General features: G+C 49.5%; 1 protein-coding gene across 3 annotated transcripts in view; it reads left to right on the top strand.

Moving 5' to 3' along the window:
• Positions 1 to 7,343: 7,343 nt before the first annotated feature.
• hmgcra (3-hydroxy-3-methylglutaryl-CoA reductase a) overlaps positions 7,344 to 16,971 on the top strand; it is a 94,698-nt gene continuing 85,070 nt past the window's right edge. The window contains exon 1 of one of the 3 annotated variants that reach the window (XM_072516064.1): positions 7,344 to 7,530. The gene's annotated coding sequence lies outside the window, so the exon portion shown is untranslated. Of the gene's footprint in view, positions 7,531 to 7,595; positions 7,612 to 7,931; positions 7,949 to 16,971 lie in introns of those variants that run through there. The other 2 variants (XM_072516065.1, XM_072516066.1) reach the window with 2 other exon arrangements.

Raw genomic sequence — 16,971 nt, 5'->3', positions numbered from 1 at the left:
GATTTTTTGAAGGAGTAGAGAATGTGTGGGAGCATTGCGGAGGGGGGGCCCCACTAATCACGTTCATATGTTTTGGTCCTGTCCAAACCTAGGGGAGTACTGGAAGGAGGTGTTTAGGGTAATTTCCAAGGTGGTGCACGTGAAACTGGACCCGGGTCCCCGGGAGGCCATATTCGGGGTGTCGGACCAGCCAGGGTTGGAAACGGGTGCGGAGGCAGATATCATAGCCTTCGTCTCGTTGATCGCCCGAAGGCAGATCCTGTTGGGATGGAGAGCAGCCTCTCCACCCTGTGCCCTGGCGTGGCGGGGGGACCTGTTGGAATACTTGACCCTTGAGAAGGTTAAGTTCGAACTGAGGGGAAGCTCGGAGGGGTTTTACAAGTCATGGGCACTATTTATTATGCACTTTCAAGAACTGGATAACATCGAACATTAGTTGGGGTGGGGGTGGGGAGCTGTGTAGATTAAGGGGGACTATGGGTAATCCCTGATTCCTTTTTGTCATTTGTTTATGTAACCATGCGGGCTGATGTTTGGGGGTTGGTGGGAGGATGGGAGCTTTGTTACTGTTATGGGGATTGACATATCTGTTGTTGATTATTGTTTATTGTTGATGGGTGTAAATGCGGGAGAAAATGTGAAAAAGGAGAATAAAAATATTTATTTTTAAAAAACTTTTAAGAAGTACTTAGATGTGCACTTGCAATCCTAAGGCTTTGGGCCAGGTGCTGGATAAAGGGATTAGAAAAGTTAGGTGGTTGTTTTTGACCAGCGCAGACACGATGAGCCAAGGGGTCTTTTCTGTGCTGTATGACTTTGTAAGACTTACAATTCCAGGTTTTTATTGAATTCAAATTTCACCTTCTGCTGTGGTGGGATTCGAACCCGGGACTCCAGAGCTTTACCCTGGGTCTCTGGATTACTAGTCCAGTGACGAGTCGGGGCTGGTTTAGCTCAGTAGGCTAAACAGCTGGTTGGTGATGCAGACCAAGGCCAGCAGCGCAGGTTCCGGTACCGGCTGAGGTTATTCATGAAGGCCTCGTCTTCTCAACCTTGCCCCTCACCTGAGCTGTGGTGAACTTTAGGTTAAACCACTGTGGTGAACTACTGTAATAGGAGATGTAAGGTAGGACCTGCACTACAGGTTCGCCGGTAGCTCCTGCCGGCTGGATAAACTGTATAAATATGCATGACCTCCAGTGCCCTGCCATTTCGCCAGCTGCAGCAGGAGGCCACACATCTGACTGTAATAAAGCCACAGTTGTACCCAACTTTAGTCTTTGTGCAATTGATCGTGCATCAATTTATTACAGTCAGATGTTCCACAGAATCGATATCAGAATTAAGCCCGATCGCCTGCAGCTGGATCCGCACTCGCCCGACGCCAGAAAATACTTTACGCACTGGCTGGCATGTTTTGAGGCCTACATCAAGGCTGCAGACCCCGAGCCAACGGAGGCTCAGAAGATAAACGTCCTGTACTCCAGACTGAGCTCCAGCGTGTTCCCGTTGATCCAAGACACCACGAATTACACAGAAGCAATGGAGCTCCTTAAGGAACACTACGCGCAGAAGGCGAACACGCTCTTCGCCAGGCATGTACTCGCCACCCGCTCGCAACTACCTGGTGAGTACATCGAAGACTTCAGGCGGGCCCTAATTCCACTCGTCCGGGACTGTGACTGTCAGGCCATCACGGCCGCCGAACACGCGAATCTCCTCATGCGCGATGCCTTTGTGACGGGGATTGCGTCGGACCGCATCCGAGAACGATTACTGGAAGGGGCCACGCTCGAACTGGCGGAGACGAAAACCTTGGCGCTCTCCATGATGGTCGCATCCCGTAACGTACAATTGTACCCTTCCCGCCGCGCTGCCCACCCTTCTACACCTTCCTACCCCCCCTGGACCCCGCCGATGACCTCCTCAGCCGGGGCCCTGCATTTCCAATACGGCTGCGCCGCACGCCGACCCGCGCACCCCGGGGGTTCCCGCTGCTACTTCTGCGGCCAGCAGAAGCACCCCTGCCAACACTGCACGGCCCACACTGCCGTTTGTAAAGCCTGCAGTAAAAAGGGCCACTTTGCAGCGGTGTGCCAGGCCCACGCAGTCGCTGCAATCGCGCCCGCTATCGCCCCCTCCCCCACGCCAGATGCACAATGGGAACCGCCATCTTCTCCTCCCAGGTCCATGTGCGACCAATGGGCGCCGCCACCTTGTCCCCCACAGAGTCTCCGGACATCCCGACATCGGAACCGCACACGCTTGCCACCCGAAGCATCCGATAGCTACCCGCAGCTCGCTTCGATGACGCTGGACCAATGTCGCCCGCACAACCTGGCCACCACGTCGACGACGGTTAAAATCAACGGCCACGCGACCTCGTGCCTGCTGGACTCCGGGAGCACCAAAAGCTTCGTTCACCCAGATACGGTAAGGCGCTGCTCCCTTGCGGTCCACCCTGCCAAGCAAAGGATCTCCCTAGCCTCCGGATCTCACTCCGTCCCCATCAGAGGTTTTTGTACAGTCACCCTCACGGTCCAGGGTGTAGAATTTAGTAACATCCGCCTCTATGTCCTTCCACTCTAAACCAGGCAGGCAGACCCGTGGCTTTCTTTTCCCGCACCCTTCATGCCTCGGAAATTCAACACTCATCCGTCGAGAAGGAGGCCCAAGCTATCGTTGAAGCTGTGCGACATTGGAGGCATTACCTGGCCAGTAAGAGATTCACTCTCCTTACGGTCCAACAGTCGGTAGCCTTCATGTTCGATAACACACAGCGGGGCAAGATCAAAAATGAGAAAATCTTGCGGTGGAGAATCGAGCTCTCCACCTATAATTACGAGATCTTGTATTGCCCCGGTAAACTCAATGAGCCCCCAGACTCCCTCTCCCGAGGTACATGTGCCAGCGCACAAGTGGACCAACTCCGGGCCCTACATGACAGCCTTTGTCACCCGGGGGTCACACGATTGTACCATCTGGTCAAAGCTCGCAATCTGCCCTACTCCGTTGAGGAAGTAAGGACAGTCACCAGGGACTGCCAGGTCTGTGCGGCGTACAAGCCGCACTTCTACCGGCTGGACCGTGCGTGCCTGGTGAAGGCTTCCCGCCCCTTTGAACGCCTCAGCGTGGATTTCAAAGGGTCCCTTCTCTCCACTGACCGTAACACGTACATTCTCAGTGTGGTCGATGAGTACTCCAGATTCCCCTTCGCCATCCCATGCCCCGATATGACGTCTGCCACTGTCATCAAGGCCCTCAGCACCATCTTCGCTCTGATCGGTTTCCCCGCCTACATCCACAGTGACAGGGGATCCTCATTCATGAGTGATGAGCTGCGTCAGTTCCTGCTCAGCAGGGATATAGCCTCCAGCAGGACGACCAGCTACAACCCCCAGGGAAATGGGCAAGTAGAACGGGAGAATGGGATGGTTTGGAGGGCCGTCCAGATGGCCCTACGATCCAGGAACCTCCCAACCTCTCGCTGGCAGGAGGTCCTCCCTGACTCTCTACACTCCATCCGGTCACTATTGTGCACCGCCACTAATAACACACCCCATGAACGTGTTTTTACCTTCCCCAGGAAGTCCACATCCGGGGTGTCGCTCCCGACTTGGCACGCTGCTCCAGGACCGGTCCTTCCCCATGGGCACGTCCGACTCCACAAGGCGGACTCCTTGGTGGACATTTGTCAATGTTCTCTATTGATTATTCTTGTGTCTACTATGTACTGTGCACGTTCCTCGGCCGCAGAAAAATACTTTTCACTATACTTCGGTACATGTGACAATAAATCAAATCAATTAAAGCATTTTATATTCAACTCCATGCCAAGCCTCAATATGCCTACGTTGAGTTCCCCGACGGCCGCCAAGATACTGTCTCACTCAGGGACCTGGCACCGTCAGGTTCCACCCCAACACACCCTACCCACCAATGCGCCCCCACCTCCCACCGCGCCGCCAATATTGACCCCACCAGACCACCCCCCCCTCCCCTTTTCCGCACAAGAGGACGAAGAGGACTTCTGCACGCTCCCGGAGTTCCCCGATGACTGGCCAGCATCAGCAGCGCCACCACCGCCATCGGCGCACCGACTTTGCCGCCACCGTTACGCCGCTCCCAATGAAGCACCAAAGCACCGGACCGGCTGAACCTTTGACGGACTCCGGACCGTCAACATCAACTTTTCTTTCCCTACCACTGTACATAATTGCACTAATTGTATATAGTTTCACGTCAACCCCGCCGGACTCGTTTTTAACATGGGGTGAATGTGGTGAACCACTGTAATAGGAGCTGTTAGGTAGGACCTGCACTACAGGTTCGCCGGTAGCTCCTGCTGGCTGGCTCCACCCACGGAGAACTGTATAAATATGCATGACCTCCAGTGCCCTGCCATTTCGCCAGCTGCAGCAGGAGGCCACGCATCTGACTGTAATAAAGCCACAGTTGTACCCAACTTTAGATTTGTGCAATTGATCGTACATCAACCACATCAATCCCGTTCTACTTGCCCAATCAGCTCTCTTCCTCGAAGGGGAAAGCAACCTATGGTCATCTGGGACTGTGGCGAATTTACCTTTACCAGTGACAATCCCACTACACCACTCCCTGAGGGCAGTGCAGTTGTTGTAGTCTACATGGACTTCTGACAAGGTCCCGCATGGGAGACTGATCAAATAGTTAAGAGCCCATGAGATCCAGAGCAATTTGGCAAATTGGATCCAAAAGTGGCAAGAGGCAAAGGGTTGTTTTTGTGACTGGAAGCCTGTGTCTAATGATGTACTGCAGGGATCGGTGCTGGGTCTTTTGCTGTTTATAGTGTATATTAATGATCTAGATGGGAATATTGGGGGTATGGCCAGTAAGTTCACAGATGCCACAAAAATTAGGATGTGGTAAATAGCGAGGAGGAAAGTCTTAGATTACAGGGTGTTATAAACAAGCGGTCAGATGGGCAGAACAATGGCAAATGAATTTAACCCTGAAAAGTGTGAGGTGATGCATTTTGGGAGGACTAACAAGGCAAGGGACTATACAATGAATGGTTGGCTGCTGGTAAATACAGACGACCAGAGGCACCTTGGGGTGCATTTCCATAGGTCCCTGAAGGCAGCAGGACAGGTAGATAATGTGGTTAAAAAGGCATATGGGAGACTTGCCTTTATTAGCCGAGGCATAGATTAAGAGCAGTTAGGTTATTATGGAGCTGTATAAAATGCTCGTTAGGCCACAGCTAGGGGATTGTGCAATTCTAGTCGGTACACTATAGGAAGGATGTGATTGCACTGGAAAGAGTGTAGAGGATATTCACCAGGATGTTGCCTGGGCTGGGGTGTTTCAGCTATGAAGAGAGGCTGGTTATGCTGGGATTGTTCTCCTTAGAGCAGAGAAGGCTGAAGGGGTTGAGAAGATTGAGGTGCGGAAAATTATGAAGGATGTAGCTATGGTAGATGGGAGGAAACCTTTTCCCTTAGTTGAGGGGTCAATAATCAGGGGGCACAGATTTAAGGCAGGAGGTTTAGAGGGTATTTGAGGAATCTGGAACTCACTGCTTGAAAGGGTGCTAGAGGTGGGAACCCTCACAGCATTTAAGAAGTATTTCGATGAATGCTTGAAACACAATAGCATACAAGCTTAGATACATAGCATACAACCAAGTGCTGGAAAATGGGATTAGGATAGATAGGTGCTTGATGGCTGGCACAGACATGATGGGCTGAAGGGTCTCTTTCTGTGCTGTAAACCTCTATGAGTACACAGACTGCTTTAGTATCTGAAGAGTTGGGAATGTTGCTGCATGTTGTATAACCATCTGTGAACATGCCCACTTCTGAGGGAGGGAAGGTCATTGATGAAATAGCTGAATACTGTTGGCCTCAGACACTACCTTGAGGAACTCCTGCAGTGCTATCTTGGAACTGAGATGATTGACCTCCAACAACCACAACCATCTTCCTTGTACTATTACCGGAATATTGTCAGGGCGCACCACCTGTGTAGCATACAGTGCCTTCAGCTGTTTCTTGGTATCATGTGGAGTGAATCGAATGTGGACTGAAGACTAACATCTGTGATGCTGGGGACCTCAGAATGAGGCAGAAATGGATCATCCACTCAGCATTTCTGGCTGAAGATGGCTGAAAATGCTCCAGCTGTGGCTTTTGCGCTGATGTAATGGGCTCCTCTATTATTGAGGTTGGGGATATTTTGTGGCCCCACATCTTCCAGTCAGTTGTTTAATTGTACACAGCCATTGACAATTGGATGTGGCAGGACTTACATCTGATCTGTTGCTTGTGAGAGCGCTTATGCTGCTTCCACCTTTTGACATCCAAGTATTCCAATGTTGTAGCTTCATCAGGTTGGCATGTTATTTTTAGGTATGCCTGGTGTTGCTCCAGGCATGTCCTCCTGCACTCTTCATTGAACCAGGCTTCAGCCTGGCACTGCCAAGGTGGCATTTCCAGTTTGGTACTGCCAGGCTGGCATTTTTTTCATGATTGGGCCGGGGTTGCCAGTATGAGTGTTGGGGAGTGTGTGCCAGGGGGCCCTTCCATGTTGCGTTCGGGCTGGGGGGAGGTTGGGGATTTTTTTTGTGGGCCTCGGAGATTGGTACGCCATTTAAAAACGATGTCCCGATCTCTCGTTACAACGGGGAGATCCGGCAAGCGGAGCTCCCAATTGTAAAAAAAACAAACCTCTGTGCAGCCTCAGCCCCACATTCCGCGTTTAGGCCCCTTATTCAAAGTGATTTGTGTTGAATAGCCATGTGTTCGTCGACACTGAGTGCCGGGAAACATGCGGCTAAATGCGCTCCCTCGGGAACTTTGTTCCCTTTTGGGAAGATCGCGCCCAATGTTTCGAGACAGTGTGACCTTTTCCACCAGATTGACTCTTTATCTGACTCCAAACATTAACTTTGTTTCTTTCCACAGATGCTGCCAGACCTGCTAAATGTTTCCAGCAGTTTCTGTTTTTATTTCAGATTTCTCATCCGCGCTGTATTATGTATCGCATTGGTGAATGCTGCAGAGGGAGCAAAGCGCTCAGCCCTCCCGCAGCCTGACAGATGCTGCTGCTGCTTATGCTAATGTATTCATCAAGGCCCGCCGCAAGTTCCTGGCGTCAGTGCCGGTCAGGCCAATCGGTACGTGCGCGGCCCGAAGCCCCCGGCCCTGATTGGTTCGCCTGCCCTCGCAAGATTCCGGAAGATGACCGGAACCGCCAATCCGGAGGAGCGGGGAATCAACAGGTCGGCCAATCAGAGGGCGAAGCGGATCGGGCGATGGGGGCCGCCATCTTCGGCTGTGGGAGCGGTGGTGTTCTGCGGCTGCGCAGTGCTGCGGATGAGGAGATAGCCCAGAGAAACGGATCGACGCTGCGGTTGAGGCTGAGGGGACAGCCGGGAGAGACAGAGACGGATTGGCGGCGCCTGGGCGGTGGAGGAAACCCATCCGGCTTATAAAAAAAAAAACGTGATCGCTTATCAGCCGTTTTCGGGGCTTTGTTTTAAATCCCGGGGTGAGTTTATTTATTTATTTTTTAAACGTCGGGTGTTTATTTCTGGACGGTTACGTGGTAAAGGTGTCGTCGTTGCTGCCGGTAAGGCCCTGGGGCGGGTGGAAGGCCGCTGAGCCGCTGACTGTGATGTAACTGCCGCCACTTTGTTTTCGCGGGCGGGAGGATATGGGGGGGGGGGGGGGGGGCTATTTTTAACGGGGTCCTCAATGGACGGTTGGGGATGTTCATCATCATCGGCAGGGCCGTCCGTGGTCCAGGGCTGTAGACACTCACGCACGACAGGTAGAACCCGGGCTCCCATCCCCGCTGAAGGTGACCCACAGCAGCCGTGTGGCTGGACCCTCTCGCTCTTCCCTGCAACATCGCCATCGGCCGGGAATATAGGAATGAGGAGCAGCCTGCTCTGCCATTCAATCAGGTCATGGCTGATCTCTTTCTGGTCTCAAATCCACCTCCCCACCTGTTCCCCATATCCCTTTGACCTGTTTTTTTTTTGTATTAGTCTCATGTGGACGCTGTTGTTAACGATGCTGATCACCATTAGCTGCTTGTCCTGTCTATTTGTGCCCGTCCTGTTTATTTTAATAATATGCCTATTAGTTCTGTTGTGGAATTCGAAGCCAGCTTACTCTCTCCATCCTCCTCCTTCTGATTTGTTTTTTTTTTAGAACGTGCTTTGAAAGCTGGTGTTGCTGACTGCACCTCATCCTTTTCCAACCCAGTTACAGTGTGCAGATGTATATTTGCAAACCCCCGCCCCGAACTGCGGCCAATGTTCTGTTATTTTTAACACCCGCGGAGATTTGACGTAGTTGATGTGTCATTCAAAAGGCAGCCTACATTCTCTAAATTTTAAGTGTGAGTCTGCCACCAAAGCTTGGATGTCTATAGATGATCCATATTTGCTTTCTCGATCGGTTTCTGTTTTTATATTTTTACCTGCCTTTAAAAAAAAAAATCCCATTGACTTGGTTTATAGCTGAAGAAAAGCAAATATTTGAAGTTTTGGACAAAATGGCACTATATATATATTTGTGTTCTATATTAATGATTGGGAACTTTGCAGATGACACAAAGATTGGCCGACACTGTAGAGGATAACTATAATCTTCAAAATGATATAGATGGATTGGTGGAGTGGGCGATAATGTGACTGATGGAATTTAATGCAGAGAAGTGTGAGGTCATACATTTCGGGAGGTCACAAAGTTATAGGGAGTACACAATAAATGGGAATATTCTAAGAGGGGTAGATGAAGTGAGAGATCTTGGCGTACAGCTACACAGGTCCCTAAGGCAGCAATTCAAGTAGGCAAGGTTGTTAAAGCATATTGAATGAAAATGAAAATCGCTTATTGTCACAAGTAGGCTTCAAATGAAGTTACTGTGAAAAGCCCCTAGGCGCCACATTCCGGCGCCTGTTCGGGGAGGCTGGTATGGGAATTGAACCGTGCTGCTGGCCTGCCTTGGTCTGCTTTCAAAGCCAGCGATATAGCCCAGTGCTAAACAGCCCCTTCATTGACAGAGATAAGGATCTAATGTTTGGATTGTATAAAACACTAGTAAGGTCACAGCTGGAATATTGGGCACAATTCTCCGGTGCGCGATTCTCCGACATGCGGAGAATCGGCGCCATTTGTGCCGGCGCGTTTGCTGCAGGCCGCTGGAATCGGGCCCAAATGGGCCGCGCAGATACGGCAGAGTCCAGCCGGCACCGTTCACCCCTGGTCACTGCCGGCAGGAACTGTGCGCGAAAGGGTGGGGGAAAGCGCTCCTTCGGCGGGGGGGGGGGCTCCAATGGGGTCTGGCCCGCGATCGGCGGCCCAGCCTCTTCCCCCCCCCCTCCCGGGCCTGCTTTGTTGTGCAGCCGGTCCCTGAACCATGACGCCATGTTGAGTCGGGGCCGGCGCGCTGAAGAAGTCCCCCACGCATGCGCAGGTTGGTGCCGCCCAACTGCGCATGCGCGGGTTGGCTTGGCGCCGGGAAGGGAGGCTGGAGCAGCGTGAACCGCTCCAGCGCTGTGCTGGCCCCCTGTCGGGGACAGAATCGGTTGTCCTCGTGCCTGTTTCGAGCCGTCGTGAAACGCCATCGTGTTTCACGACGGCGCGAACATTTCGGAGAATCCCCCCCATTGTATGCAGTTCTGGTCGCCACATTACTGGAAAGACATTATTGTTTGGGAGAGAGTGCAGAGAAGGTTTACAAAAATGTTGCCAGGGTCAGAAAGATGTGGCGAGGAGAGAATGGATATTCCTTGGAATAAAGAAAGCCGAGGGATGACTTAATTGAGGTGTACAAAATTATGAGGGGAAGAGATGGGGTGGACAGGATAAAATTGTTTCCCTTGATGGAGAATTCTAGGACCAGGGGACATAGATTCAAGTTAAGTGGCAGAAGGTGAAGAGGGGACATGAGGAAATATATTTTTACGCAGAGGGTAGTGGGAGTCTAGAATTCGCTGCTCAAGTTGGTGGTGGAGGCAGAGACTCTAAAGTTTATAAAAGGTATCTGGATCTGCACCTTGAGTGTTCTCAGCTACAGGGCTCTGGACCGGGTGCTGGAAGATGGGATTAGAAAGGGTACCTGGGTGTCCTCTGGCTGGCATGGACAAAATGGGCTGAATGGCCTCTTTTGTGCTATAACCTTTCTTTGCTTCTATGTGTGCGTATGTAGGATTCCGTTTTAGAAAACCTGTCATTCAAAATTAGTTCACAGGTATATGGGGCGGCACAGTTGTTAACACTGCTACCTCACATTGCCAGGGACCTAGGTTCAATTCCAGCCTTGTCTGTGTGGAGTGGAGTTTGCACAATCTCTCTGTGTCTGCATGGGTTTCCTCCGGTTTCTTCCCACAGTCGACGGATATTCGGGTTAGGTGGATTGGCAGGGTAAATTGCCCCTTAGTGTCCAGGAATATTCAGGTTAGGCTGCGGGGATAGGGCATGGTGGTTGGGGAAGTGGACCGATGTAGGGTGCTCTTTCAGAGGGTCGGTGCAGACTCAATGGACATCGTAAGGATTCTACGATTCTATATTCATAAGGATACATCAGATTTTACTGAATAGTTCTTGTTTCTTGGCTTCCTCGCACCTCTTTCAACAGTATTCTGTACTTGATTACATGCCTTCTTTGCTACACCCTGTACACATGCCCTACACGTTGCTAGAACTGTTGCTCCCTGCTTATATGTGCATCATAATTGGGATATTACCATGCATAGAGTAATGGTTTGATCTGTTAAATAAGCTTAATTGTTCCATAAAGTCGTATGGAAAATCCTGCCCATTGGGAACTGAAATAACTTGCATGATTTCATACATTCTCATGCTCTACATTAATGCTAGCCAGTGATTAACAAAACATTTTTTGTTGTCATAATTCACTTCAGTTCAGTTCTGCCCTTTCATGTCACCCCAATATACTAGGCACTAGGATTTGATTGGATTTGTTTATTATAATGTTTATCGAGGTACAGTGAAAATATTGTTGCGCCTACAGTTCATTCCATACATGAAAAAAAAATGCATAGGGCAAACGTGAAATACACAATGTAAATACATAAACACACATCGGTTGAAGCATACAAGAGTGTAATACTACTCAGTAGAGAAGATGTGTAAAGAGATCAGATCAGTCCATTATAAGAGGGTCATTTAGGAGTCTGGTAACAGCGACGAAGAAGCTGTTTTTGAATCTGTTAGCGTGTGTTCTCAGATTTTTGTATTTCCTGCCCGATGGAAGAAGTTGGAAGGGTGAATAAGCCGGGTGGGAGGGGGTCTTTCATTATGCTGCCCGCTTTCCCAAGGCAGCGGGAGGTGTAGACAGAGTCAATGGATGGTAGGCAGGTTTGTGTGACGGACTCACGGTGTTCATGACTCTGTAGTTTCTTACGGTCTTCGGCCGAGCAGTTGCCATACCAGGCTATGATACAGCCAGATAAGATGCTTTCTATGGTGCATCTGTAGAAGGTGGTAAGATTCAATGTGGATCTGCCGAATTTCCTTAGTTTCCTGAGAAAGTATAAATGCTGTTGCGCTTTCTTGGTCGTAGGGTCGATGTGGGTGGACCAGGACAGATTGTTGGTGACGTGCACATCTAGGAATTTGAAGCTGTTAACCATCTCCACCTCGACCCCATTGATGTAGACAGGGGTTTGTACGATACTTTGCTTCCTGAAGTCAATGACCGGTTCTTTAGTTTTGCTGACATTGAGGGAGAGATTGTTGTCGTTACACCACTCCACTAGGTTCTCTATCTCCCTCCTGTATTCTGAGTCATCATTGTTTGAGATCCGCTTTACTACGGTCGTGTCATCATCAAGTTTGTAGATGGAGTTCGAACCAAATTTTGCCACACAGCCATATGTGTATAGCGAGTATAGTAAGGGGCTAAGTACGCAGCCTTGCGGGCCCCCGGTATTGAGGACTATCGTGGAGGAGGTGTTGTTGTTTATTCTAGTTGTTGATTGATGTTGTTGATTCTAGCAGAATATCAAGTAAACCTGCTCGTGTTCCATTTCTGCTTTCTTTATCTGACCCTGTCTCTTTATTGCCGAAAAGTTTGGATTATATTCATCTGCATTCACATTCCTTTCTCTAAATATTTGTCAGAGGGATATCAAAGGTGTCTTTTGAGGAATATTGGAAAGGAAGCTTGGAATTTCCACTGTTTAGTGTAAAAAGGTGCGGCTGTTTCCCTCCCAATAAAACTTGGCAACATTACCAGTAAAGAAAGTGAAAGCTGGGAGAAAAATGTAGTTTGGCACTTGACAGTCTTAAATTTAATAGTTTCTCATTCCTCTATGCTGACTGACTTGCTATAACTAGTTTGAATTCTTGGCTGATGAAACCCCTGCTAATAAAATCACATTTATTTTTTAAAATGTTAAATTTATAGCGAATACATTGCTTCTTTGACAAATTTCAAGTTGCGACGGCTACTGTTTATCCATAGAAGGGCACTTCACCCATGAAATCTGATACCTTTCCCCATGGGTTTCCTTTTTTAAAAGTATGTATGGATTCTAGTTTAGCACCAGTTTTGGCCGAGAGATTCACTTTGCATCCACATCTTGTATATTTAAAGAAATCTGTCTTTATTTAATTGTTTAGTGATAATCTGAAATTTCTACCTATCTGTCTGACCAATGAACACAAATTATCAGATAGTGATAATAATGTGATGAATCAGTGGTGCACTTTTTCCATATTTCAACATCCTTCATGTAATGGGTTAAAGTGGAGGAGATTGGGAAATCAAAAGTGGTTGGGAAACAATGAACAAGAAACTAGGTTCAGGGCGCTGAGGACCCGGGTTCGATTTCGGTCCTGGGTCACTGTCTGTGTGGTGTTTTCACATTCTCCACGCGTCTACGTGGGTTTGACCACCAAAATCCAAAGATGTGCAGGGTAGTTCGATTGACAACACTAAATTGCCCCTTAATTAAAAAAAAAGAAACTAGAGGGTTAAAACAATAAACCCTGTAGGGTTCACCGCTTCTGCTCAATTTGTTCAACAGCAAAATAATTGCACTTTTCCCCTCAGCTTGCCAACTGCAGATTCACGATAAAGTTTTTAACATAAACGTATGTATTTCATAACCTGATTCAACTTGCCATACAATTAATAATTTGTCTTAATATTTTTATTTTGGAAACCTCGGCCCCTCAAGACTGGGGTTGTGGACTTTCGATAGTGGCCATGCGTTAGACGGTCGTGTATCTGGTGACTCCCACGCGGGGAAACTTTATTTCGCCCCGAAGACCCCAATCAAACCTTTGAACAACGTCCCAATTCTTGTATCTAACGGCATCGGCAATCTTTTGAGTGAGGGTCCGGCATGCACATGACCAAGAGTAATGGTTAAAAAAAAAGCAGCGGCAAGCAGACTGCGAGGCACCGGAGAGCATGGTGGAAGGCACGTTGGCGATGGGCCCGGAGTCGGCACTTCCAGCCCAATGGTCCACATCTCAGCTGGTGGATTTTTTAACAGCTCAATTCCAAAAACAGAGGTTGGAAACCTCTTATGATCTGGTGAGGGCCATTGATTCGATTTTAAGGCGGCAGTGGAAAGTATTGAGCAGCATCTGGAGGCTCAGGGTGCGTCAATACAGAAAATGGAAGAGTCCGTCGCCAAACACGAGGACAGGCTGGCCTCGGTGGAAGCAGAGGTTTCTTTGGTGGCTGATAGTTTGGAGAATCGCGATCATCGGCAAAATATCTGAATAGTGGGTCTGCCACAGGGGTTGGAGGGCTTGCAATCTTCAGGGACTACGTTGCACCGGTGCTACAGAATCTGATAAAGGGAAAAGCTGGTAGGTGAGAACATTTTCGGCCAACCTCTCGAGATTGCTCGAGCACACAGAGCACTAAGAAGAAAGCCAAAGGCGGGCGAGCAACCAAGACTGATGGTGGTGCGACTGCACCATTTCCCGGACAAGGGAAAAATTCTGAGATGGGCTCGGCAGGCGAAGATGAGCTTGTGGGAGGGGTGTAATCGGAATATAACCTGATTTGGGGTATGGAACTGGCTAAACAGTGAGCCGGATTCAACAAAGTCAAGGCTGTCCTGCATAAGGAAGGTGTGAGATTTGGAATACAGTATCCGGCCTGTTTGTGGATCACCTTTCGTAACCAGTAGTACTTTTTAGACATCCCAGAGGAGGCAGACCAGTTTCTTCGAGACCAGGGGATTGGGAATCTATAAATATGTTGAAATGTGGCAGTTCTGTGATAATGTTGATAGTTTGGTTGCTGTGGATTTCTATACCTTTGTTATGCCCTTTCTATCATTCTCCTTCCTGTTTTCTTTTTATTGAGGTGTGTTGGGGGAGATGTAGAGGGTGGGATAGTGGTCATTTTTCATCGGATTTGGATGATATGGCAGGTTCAGGGTAGTCGCAGGCTTCATGCGGGGGCTACCATACTGATGTGAGAACCAGTAAACAGAAGGGATGTGGGGGACGAGGTGGAGTAAGGAGGGTAACCTTTTGAATATTTGAAGAAACTGGGGGCACCTTGATGTTTCTCCAGGAGACTCACTTAAAGGTGGAAGACCAGATAAGACTGCGAAGGGGGTGAGTTGGCTAGGTCTACCACTCAGAACTTGACATGAAGGTGAGAGGGGTGGCTGTGTTAATAAGTAAGAGGGTGGCTTTTTCTTTTTTTTTAATAAACATTTTATTGACGTATTTTTTGGAATTATAACATCAACACAATAAACAATGTACATGAAACTATAAACATAGTGCAAAAGCTGTCTCCCTCCCTTACAGGTCCCACCTTTATTAACCCCCTACTCTAAGCTAAACTAACACCCCCCCCCCCCCCCTTCTGCTGACGATTAATTTTCTGCGAAGAAGTCGACGAACGGTTGCCACCTCCGGGCGAGCCCTAACAGTGACCCTCTCAAGGCGAACTTAATTTTCTCCAAACAGAGAAAGCTAGCCATGTCCGATAGCCAGGTCTCCGACTTTGGGGGCTTTGAGTCTCTCCAAGTTAATAGTATCGGTCTCCGGGCTACCAGGGAAGCAAAGGCCAGAACGTCTGCCTCTTTCTCCTCCTGGATTCCCGGGTCTTCCAACACCCCGAAAATCGCCACCTCTGGACTCAGCGCCACTCTTGTTTTTAACACCGTGGACATGACATCTGCAAACCCCTGCCAAAATCCCCTAAGCTTCAGACATGCCCAGAACATGTGGGCATGATTCGCTGGTCCTCCCGCACATTTTGCACACCTGTCTGCCACCCCAAAGAATCTGCTCATCCGGGCCACTGTCATGTGAGCCCGGTGAACGACCTTAAATTGTATCAGTCTGAGCCTGGTACATGTTGCAGACACGTTGACTACTCAACGCATCTGCCCATAGGCCATTCTCTATCTCACCTCCAGCTCCTCGGCCTGCGTCTCCTCTGACCCCATAAGTTCCTTGTAAATGTCCGAGACGCTCCTTTCTACCCACCCTCTGGATACTACCCTGTCCTGAATCCCCCTTAGCGGTAGGAACGGGAAGGTTGACACCTGTTTACGTAGGAAGTCCCGCACCTGCTTAGACCTAAATTCATTTCTCCTCGCCAACCCAAACTTCTCCTCCAGTGCCCTCTTACTCTGAAACTCCCCTTTATAAACATATCCTCCGTCCTCTCAATCGCTGCTCTCCGCCATATCCGGAACCTCCCATCCATACATCCCGGGGCAAACCAGTGATTATTACAAATTGGGGACCAGACCGATGCTCCCTCTGCTCCCACATGTCTCTCCATTGCCCCCTGACTCTCAGGGCCGCCACGACCATGGGGCTGGTGGAGTACTGTGCCGGTGGGAACGGTAGAGGCGCAGTTACCAACTAGCTCGTGCCCTTGCATGAAGCCGCCTCCATACGCTCCCATGCCCGCCCAAACAAAGCCAGAGATCACTTTGTTGATCCGTTTAAAAAAGGACCGCGGAATAAAGATGGGGAGACATTGAAACACGAACAGGAATCTCGGGAGGACCGTCATCTTCACCATCTGCACTCTCCAGCTAATGACAACAGGAGCGCATCCCATCTCCGAAAATCGTCCTTCATTTGGTCTACTAGCCAGGCCAGATTTAATTTTGCAGCTGGTCCCATTCCCGCGCCACTTGAATGCCTAGGTACCTAAAGCTTCCCCCTACTAATCTAAACGGCAGCTCCCCCAATCGCCTCTCCTGTCCCCTCACCTGGACCGCATACATCTCACTTTTCCCCATATTTAGCTTGTACCCCGAAAACCGGCCACATTCCCCTAGAATCCTCATGATTTCTTCCATCCCCTCTAATGGGTCCGATACAGAAGCAGGTGAAAACAGTGGGCAGAGGGGGCATCCGTGTCTTGTCCCTCGGTGCAGTCTAAAATAGTCCGATGTTGTCCTATTCATCCGTACACTTGCCACAGGAGCCTGATACAGCAACCTGACCCAGTCAATAAAGCCCCGTCCAAATCCGAACCGTCCCAGTACCTCCCACAGATGATCCCATTCTACCCGATCAAAAGCCTTTTCTGCATCCATTGCGATCGCTACCTCCACCTCCCTACCTTCCGCGGGAATCATGATCACATTAAAAACCTTCTTACGTTGGCCACCAACTGCCTACCCTTAACAAACCCCGTCTGGTCCGCCCCAATAACGTCCGGAACACAATCCTCAATCCTGGAGGACAAAATTTTGGCCAGCAGTTTGGCGTCCACATTCAACAGGGATATCGGCCTGTAGAACCCACACAGCTCCGGGTTCTTGTCCCGCTTTAGAATCAGCGAAATCGTGGACTGTGATATCGTCCGGGCAGCACCCCTCTTTCCCTTGCCTCATTGAACATTCTCATCAACGCTGGCCCCAATATCCCAGAGAACGTTTTGTAAAACTCTACTGGGTACCCGTCCGGCCCCGGAGCTTTACCCACCTGCATGGCCTTCAGACCC

The sequence above is a fragment of the Scyliorhinus torazame genome, chromosome 9 (assembly GCF_047496885.1).
Source record: "Scyliorhinus torazame isolate Kashiwa2021f chromosome 9, sScyTor2.1, whole genome shotgun sequence".
Taxonomy (NCBI): Eukaryota; Metazoa; Chordata; class Chondrichthyes; order Carcharhiniformes; family Scyliorhinidae; genus Scyliorhinus; species Scyliorhinus torazame.
The sequence above is the reverse complement of the archived record's forward strand: the minus strand, read 5'-3'. Positions and strand labels throughout refer to the sequence as shown.